Consider the following 9,015-nt stretch of genomic DNA (forward strand, 5'->3'; position numbering starts at 1 on the left):
GTGGGTGATCATTGTAGTAGAACTGAAAAGGGCTGGCTCACTGACCCAGTTGCAGATGTGTTCCCTTATTCCACAAACACAACTCTACCCTTAAGAGCGTCACATTCCACAGTGTGCTGCTGTGCGCGTAACGAGGGGGAATGGTCTGACAGGAAGTCACGGAGTAACGTCTGTGCCATCTCGGGATCATACCTGAAGGTTTTTGTAGGATCTTCTTTTGCAGAAGCCATCAGACTCATGAAAACTATAATAATTCATATTTTATTGTATGTATTTATATTTTATGTATTTTAAGTACTTTACAGTATTCTACGGTTGCACTTTTTCATACATCATTATGCTGGTTTTTATTGTGTTTTTGTGTATTGTATTCTATTGTGTATTTTATTGCCATGCTGTAGTGTAGTAGGTTGAGGGGGCAAGACCCAAGAATCTTCACGTTCTTTTCAAGGTAGAGAAAGGAGTATTTTTCTGTCCAGTTGTGTGTGTGTGTGTGTGTGTGTGTGTGTGTGTGTGTGTGTGTGTGTGTGTGTGTGTGTGTGTGTGTGTGTGTGTGTGTAGCAGAGTGAAGTTGTTATGCTAGAATCATGGACAGAAACTGTTATACTTTATCTTAAATAAGTAGGTCAAAACGGAAACACTCTTACTTTGAAGGAACAAAGTGGAACAAAGTGGACCGAGCCCACTTTAGTGTTATGGAGGGGTGTCTTGATTATTACTTCATATTAATTTCCTCACATTGAGTTACCAATTCTCCAAACGAAATCCCTTTTGGGTCTTTTATAATGGGTTTAGAGAAGATAGGATATCTTTCCATTGAATATCTGTTGTATTGTAAATACGTTCAACTAATGTATAAAATGGTTTCGCCGGTTTGTTGACGAGACACACGCTGACGGAAGTGCTCGCTCTCTTTGTGTTTGTTGAGGACGAGAGCAAGAGGTATGCGCTTCCGTTTATCTAATATTGGATTTAACTGCTTTGTATAAATTGTAAAACTGATTTAGGTTTTGGTTTTGGTACTGAAATACCCTGTTGTGTAATGACATTAATTCGCCCTGTGTAAAACAGCCATAGTACGTTCGTGTACTAACTCAGTATTCTGTTTGGTAATATCAGGTGGAGTGCACTTTGATGACGGTCGCTAACGCCGCCATGTGTTGTGTACGTGCTGTTTTGATTAACAGGTATGAACCGTTGGTTTTGTATTTTGGTTTAATTAATGCTTACACACTGTCTTTTATTTCATATTGTTTTGTATGTTTTTGCTGAAGCTAACTTGCACTGAGCTAAATGTATCTAATGGTCGTGACTGTAGACGGCGCGCTGTTTTAAATGTGCGCGTGCGCGCTCTCTTTGTGTTTGTTGAGGACGAGAGCAAGAGGTGGAGTGCACTTTGATGACGGTCGCTAACGCCGCCATGTGTTGTGTACGTGCTGTTTTGATTAACAGGATTGCCAAATAAACAACCACCAAATGGGTACCATTGTCTGAGTGTCTACGTCCACCTCACACCAGACACAACGCAGAATTCATCACGCTACAACTGGTGCCGAGACAACCGGATCAACTGGTCAGCAGAGGCCGACCACCGGTGTAGCTGGAGAGACGTGGAGGCTTCAGGGGCGGCCTAGACGCGTGGATGCTGCTGGCGCGACCTAGTCACGGGGACGCTGCATTCGCCGCCTGGTCCTGAGGTCTGTTCCTGAGGAGGCTGGAGAGCACTGAATCCTTTGAAAAAGATAGTCTCTAATCAAGTTTATTGATTTCGAGTGTGTTACCCAAAACACACTGAAGAGTAAAACGGTAAAAGTACCATTTGATATTGAAAATGACTTTGAATGAAGGAAACACTCCTACAAGGGACTTGAATGTGGGGAGAGGGAGAGGGGTTCTCGATTACACACCGGTTATGCAGTCTACTCCGGGGAGTCAAGGTGGCTCAGGTTCCTCTAGTCCTGAAAGGAGGAGTGTAGAGGGTCACTTAGAGGGAAATGCCCAATCGTTACTTTTCACTCCGGTTGTTCCCTCACCTGGTGAAATCAACAACACTAGTGTTGAAACATCCCCCAGTCAAATGGCCAATTTGATAAGATCCATTGGGTCAGAAATAGGGGAAGCTATTAGGTTAGGTATTACGTTAATGCAGAACACAATCACGGGGATTTCACCTGTATTAGCTTCTCAAAATCCCCAACAGACGTTCCAACCTGACCAATGTGGGAATACTGTGATTGATGCATCCAAAATGAACCTTGTGTTACGTTCAGATGCAAATGCCCCACCCTATTTTAGAGGGGACAGCACGGATAAGTGTTCTGTTTTTGAGTGGGAGGAACTCATGAGGACGTATCTCAGAAAGAAAAATAACTGTACTGGAACTGAACAAGTTGAGGAGGTTATGAACAAGCTAATGGGGAGGGCCCGGGACGTTACCAAAGTATGGCTGCGTAGTAACTCAACTGTCAGTGAGGTGGGTGTTATTTTTAGCATTTTGAGACAACATTTTGGTGATATTATTCACTCAGATCTTCCATTAGCTGACTTTTATGCAGTCAAAGCATATACAAGCGAGAATCCTCTTGACTATTGGATTAGGCTTAACAAAGCAGCAGAAGCCACAGAGCAGTGTCTTCTTAGTAAGGGGGAATCTCAGACCAGCCTGAGCAAGCATCTAGTTCTCATGTTCATCCGTAACTGCCCCGATAAGGAGTTGTCCTTAGTGTTCAAGAGTAAGCCATCTCGTGAGTGGACAGCAGGTGAGGTGCAGGGACATTTGGATGAATATTTGAGAGAACATAGAGCGAGTCGAGGTCGGTTGACACAACAAGTGGTCGCCATTGAGTCATCACAGGAGAGGGTGGTTGTTAACCACGAACAAAGCGCGTCCCCTGTGGCTGTCAGTAGTCCAGAGCTAGAGCAGCTGACGCCTGTAGCTGAGAATAACACAATGGATAGGGTTCTGAGAGTGTTAGAAATGGCGTTAGGCAACAACACTCAGTCTGTACAAAATGGTCCTTATGTACAAAATGGCCCCCATAGACAGCTCCCCAGACCTTCTCAAGAATGTCTGGTTTGTGGCAGTTCGGAGCACGATACTAGGACACATTGCAGGACGCACAGGCTGTGTTTCAAGTGTCTGAGTCCAGGGCATATTGGTATCTATTGTGGGCAGACCCCTCCTAGACAGCCCCCTGGTCAGAGACAGGCTGGTCCTCCCCAGGGAAACTAGCCGGCCCTCGTTCAAAGGAGGACAATGTGGGCCCCTATGGTTTTTCCTCCAATTGCAATGATGATATCCAGTCTGTATATACGTCTGTTTGTGAAGCAGCACCCAAAGACAAGACAGTAATTATGCAGAATGTGACCAGAACATCCCAGAGTGACAGTTTATTTTTCACCACCGTATTGACAGGAGACAAGGTTGAGTTACAGGGGATGTTAGATAGTGGATCCATGGCTACTTCTCTGCGCGCTGATGTGGTTCCTCGGCTGAGGGAGGCAGGAGTAGTGACGGGTGATCTAATATCGACCACCAATGTTGTTCTTGTGGGGTGTGGTGGGAAACAAACTAGCCCGGTGGGAACGTGTGAGCTGAAACTTAAGCTTTACGGTTTTGAATACATAGTACCAGTCTTAATAGTGGAGGGTCAGGTAGATGAGCTCATTATAGGCACCAATGTGATGAAGCCCTTAATTAGGCAGTTCAAATCCACGGAAGCCTACTGGCGCATACTGGGAAAAGCTGAGTCACCATGTCAGGACGAAAACAGTCAGTTTATCAGGTTCATGGCCAATCTTGAGAGATGGAGGGGGGAGGAAATTCCTGACAAAGTGGGAACAGTCAAGTTGAAACAGGCCGTAACACTTGAACCAATGAGTGAGCATGTAGTGTGGGGTCGTCTCCCACCCAAGACAAAACTGTCTATGGGAAGTACTGTTATCGTTGAGCCCAGCGCCTCTCGTTGTGTGCACCGTAACATACTAGTTGGCAGGGTAGTTACACCTCTCTGGGGGGATGGGTGGCTTCCTGTCAAGATTATCAATCCGACTAATAAGGCTATCACCTTGAGAAGAAATGCAAAAGTGGCTGACGTATATCCATGCATTGCATTAGAAGATTTTGACAATGATACGGACACTTCAGTCCACCAGAATGCCGGTAGAGTGAGTAGTGGCAGCTCTCACGGCAGTCTGACAGCTAGGAGTTGTGATAGCAACAATATAGCTAGGGGGAATGATAGACTGGCTAGTCTAGGGCTCCAGAACCTGTCAGTTGATGACTGTCAGGTCTCATCAGTCTGGAAAGAGAGACTGACTGATTTAATTGAGAACTATGAGGATGTGTTTTCTAGACACCGGTTGGATTGTGGTGAGGCTGGTGGCTTCTGTCACCGTATCCGACTGACGGACGATCGGCCCTTCCAGTTACCTTACCGGAGGCTCTCCCCCGCCCATTACCAGAAGTTGAGAGAGACTCTGAACGAGATGGAGGACAGGGAGATAATTAGGAAGTCGAGTAGTGAGTATGCCTCCCCCCTTGTTCTTTGCTGGAAAAAGAATGGGGAATTGAGATTGTGCACAGATTTCAGGTGGTTAAACGCTCGTACCGTGAAAGATGCACATCCATTACCTCATCAAGCAGATGTACTTGCAGCGTTGGGAGGCAATGCCTTTTTCAGTTCCATGGATTTGACATCCGGGTACTACAATGTCCCACTGCATGAGGATGATAAGAAATACACTGCGTTTTCCTCTCCTCTCGGTTTACATGAATATAACCGTATGCCCCAGGGGCTGTGTAACAGTCCAGCTACGTTCATGAGAATGATGCTCACAATCTTTGGTGATCAGAACTCACTGAGTCTTCTTTGTTACTTAGATGACCTTCTGGTCTTTGGCAAGTCGGAAGAAGAGAGCTTGCAGAGGCTGGAGATGGTATTTCAGCGTTTACGAGAACACAACCTGAAGTTTCTGAGAAAGTCACTGAAGTTTCTGAGAAAGTCACTGAAGTTTTTGGGACACATTGTTTCTCGGGAGGGGATAGCCACAGACCCCGATAAGGTGCAGGCGATAGTGGGTGTGACGGAGAGCGATATTATGGAGTCGGATGGGGTCACCCCGTCTGCCAATAAGATCCGGTCATTTTTAGGAATGATGGTGTATTATCAGCATTACATTGAGAACTGCTCTGTAGTTGCAAGACCACTGTTTCAGTTGACCACGGGTGTGAAGAAGCCACGGAGAGGCAAAGTAAAAAGCAAGAGAGCTGCCCCCCTTCGTAGGCTTAGTGCAGCAGACTGGACTGTGGAGTGTAGGGAGGCCTTTGAGGCGTTAAAAGCCGCATTGGTGGGACAAACTCTGTTGGCTCACCCTGACTTTTCTCAGCCATTTTTATTGTCTGTAGATGCATCCACTAGTGGACTGGGAGCTGTGCTTTCACAAGTGCAGGAAGGGTGTAGCACAGCCAGGCCCATAGCTTTTGCTAGTAAATCTCTGAATCATGCTCAGTCTAAATATCCCGCTCATAGGCTTGAGTTTCTCGCCATGAAATGGGCTATACACGACAAGTTTAGCCATTGGCTGCGAGGACATAAATGTACAGTGTGGACAGACAATAATCCCCTTAAGTACATCCTCACAAAGCCAAAACTCGATGCATGCGAGCAGAGATGGGTGGCGAAGCTGGCACCTTTTGATTTTGACATTCAGTACATTCCTGGGCCTAAAAATACAGTAGCTGATGCACTGAGCAGGGAGCCGTTTGCTAAACCTAGGGTGATGCACAGGCTGACAAGGACCTCGTATGATGTCTTGTTGAGGGAGGCTAGAGGTTTAGAGGTGGATGACGTACAGAACATGTTCCGTCTTACCTGTGAGGAACCAGAGGTGAGGAGGAAGGGCCTAGGATTGTCCATTCAGAGTTCCATTAAGGCCGGTGGTGAGGTGGGTAGTGACAGTGGGAGCATATCTCGTGAAGAGGTATCTGCTGTACTCCACACACATCGCTGTTGGGAGGATGGCGCAGCTATGAGAGCAGTCTCTCACGTGCAGCAGCTAGAAAGGTTGGTGTCCATGGGACAGAGCCCATTGCCTGTCCTCACTCATGAGGAATTGTACGACAAACAGTGCCAGGACCCTGTCACTGGTAGAGTCAAATTCTTTGTAGATAGAGGCCGCCGCCCATCTCGAAGAGAGAGAGTTCATGAGTCGAAAGAAACAAACCGCACACTGAGACAGTGGGGAAAACTCACAACAAAATTGGGAGTGTTGTACCGTGTTTCAAAACACGTTGTGAGTGGGAAGAAGGTCTTTCAATATGTTGTACCGAGCGCTCTGAGAGGACAGGCGCTGCAAGGGGTACATGATGAGGCCGGGCATCAGGGCCAGCAGCGCACATTGTGGCTCACTAGACAACGTTTCTATTGGGACTCCATGGAAAAGGATGTCAAAGAATATGTGAGTCATTGTAAGAGGTGTGTACTGAGCAAAGCACCTGAGCCCGAGGCTAGGGCTCCGCTGGTATCTATAGTCACCACTGCACCACTGGAGTTGGTGTGTATTGACTTTTGGTCGGCTGAGGATGCCAATAATAAGTCCATTGATGTGCTTGTTATAACTGACCATTTTACCAAACTAGCGTGTGCTTATCCGTGTCCCAATCAGACTGCAAAGACGGTGGCCAGAGTGCTCTGGAATAATTTTGTTTCTGTTTATGGTTTCGTAGCCTGCATTCATAGCGACAGAGGAGCTAATTTTGAGAGTGCACTCATAGCAGAAATGCTTCAGATGGCAGGGGTTGAAAAATCCCATACCACGCCATACCATCCTATGGGAAATGGACAAGTAGAACGTCTAAACCGCACTTTAGGTAGTATGATCCGTGCTTTGCCACCTCGTTCCAAGGTGAAATGGCCTCAGATGTTGAACACTTTGACGTTTGCTTATAATTGCACAGTGCATGAGACCACGGGGGTCCCACCCTTCTTTTTGATGTTTGGCCGCACTCCAAGATTACCTGTCGATGTCATGTTTCAGAGTGTCCTTTTAGATGGAGATACGGTGGATGTGGATAAGTATGTCCAGTCACTGGGAAAGGATCTAAGGGAAGCGATGGCACTTGCTCAAAAGCATGCTGAGAAGCAACAGACCAGGCAAGCTGAGGTGTATAACAGACAGTTAAAGGGACATGCGGTAGAGAAGGGGGATCGGGTCTTACTGGCAAATAAGGGGGAGCGAGGCAAGAAAAAGCTAGCTGACCGCTGGGAGAGTGCCGTCTATACTGTAGTGTGTAAAAACAGTGGGCTGAATGTATACAGTATCCGTCATCCTGTCACAGGGAGGATTAAGACTGTTCATAGGAACTTGATTATGCCCGTCAATTTCCTGCCTCTGCCGTCATGGGATGAGCCAGAGATTGAGGTGTCTATTCCTGGCACTGTTCCGAGTGAGGAAATGACAGATGATTCTGATCAGGGTGAGCTGAGAACTGCCCGGTGGGTTGCTCATCTTCCTGAGTCCAGTGTGGAGGGGGTAGTAGATACCACGACAGGGATGGGTGTATCAGGGCCAGCAGAGGAGCAGGTGGGGAGCATGAGTAGTGATCAACATCATAGAATTACACTTGAGTCACATAATGGTGAGGAGCAGGAGTGTAAACTGAAGAAACCACGCCACTTTTGGATGGAGGGACCAGATGCAGATGTTGAATCAGAGGAGTCATACTCTGTAATTGTTTATCAGGACAGTGATCAGTCGTCAGACACGACGACTGTGGAATCAGGCACTGAGGACATGATGGCTCCGGGGAAGGCCCCCTGTAGTTCATCCTTACTTGTTCCAGTGTGTGAACCTGAGTCGGTTATGTCGGGCACTGAGGACATGATGGCTCCGGGGAAGGCCCCCTGTAGTTCATCCTTACTTGTTCCAGTGTGTGAACCTGAGTCGGTTATGTCGGGCACTGAGGACATGATGGCTCCGGGGAAGGCCCCCTGTAGCTCATCCTTACTTGTTCCAGTGTGTGAACCGGGGTCGGCCATTGTCACTGTCAAACCGAGTGTAGTTGGGGTACCTCAAGGGGTTTACACTAGGCTGGGGAGGTTCATCAGGCCAGTTAACAGGCTCATTCAGACGATGGCTGTACAGAGAGTCAGGACTCTGCTGTCATCTTAAAAGGTGATTCAAATTTTTTTTTTGGTGATTCTTTTTATTCATAATTTTTTTTTCCTTTCATTGATTTTGCTGTTTGATTTTCTTTGGGTCATACGGTTACGGTTGTCTATTGCATTAGACATGATTTGGTAATTTTGGTGTATTCCATGGTATGAATATGTACATGGCATGTTTTTTTGCCTGTGGTTAGGTGAGGGGCTCGCTACCCTTTATTTTTCCTGATCCTTTATCGGATAGCTTTTGAGCTGGTCAACCTATTTTCTAGGTTTAGAATTAAGGGAATACACTGAGTTACATGTGACGCGTTGATTCATTGTGATTTTTATTATTATTTTCTGTTTCTTTGGTTTATACTTACGCTGTTGAGTTGATTGAAGGGAACACTGTCCATGTTCTGGCATAAGTCAGTGGGGGAGTATGTAGCAGAGTGAAGTTGTTATGCTAGAATCATGGACAGAAACTGTTATACTTTATCTTAAATAAGTAGGTCAAAACGGAAACACTCTTACTTTGAAGGAACAAAGTGGAACAAAGTGGACCGAGCCCACTTTAGTGTTATGGAGGGGTGTCTTGATTATTACTTCATATTAATTTCCTCACATTGAGTTACCAATTCTCCAAACGAAATCCCTTTTGGGTCTTTTATAATGGGTTTAGAGAAGATAGGATATCTTTCCATTGAATATCTGTTGTATTGTAAATACGTTCAACTAATGTATAAAATGGTTTCGCCGGTTTGTTGACGAGACACACGCTGACGGAAGTGCTCGCTCTCTTTGTGTTTGTTGAGGACGAGAGCAAGAGGTATGCGCTTCCGTTTATCTAATATTGGATTTAACTGCT

This window comes from Notolepis coatsorum, assembly GCF_963971535.1.
Source record: "Notolepis coatsorum genome assembly, chromosome: 19".
Classification (NCBI taxonomy): domain Eukaryota; kingdom Metazoa; phylum Chordata; class Actinopteri; order Aulopiformes; family Paralepididae; genus Notolepis; species Notolepis coatsorum.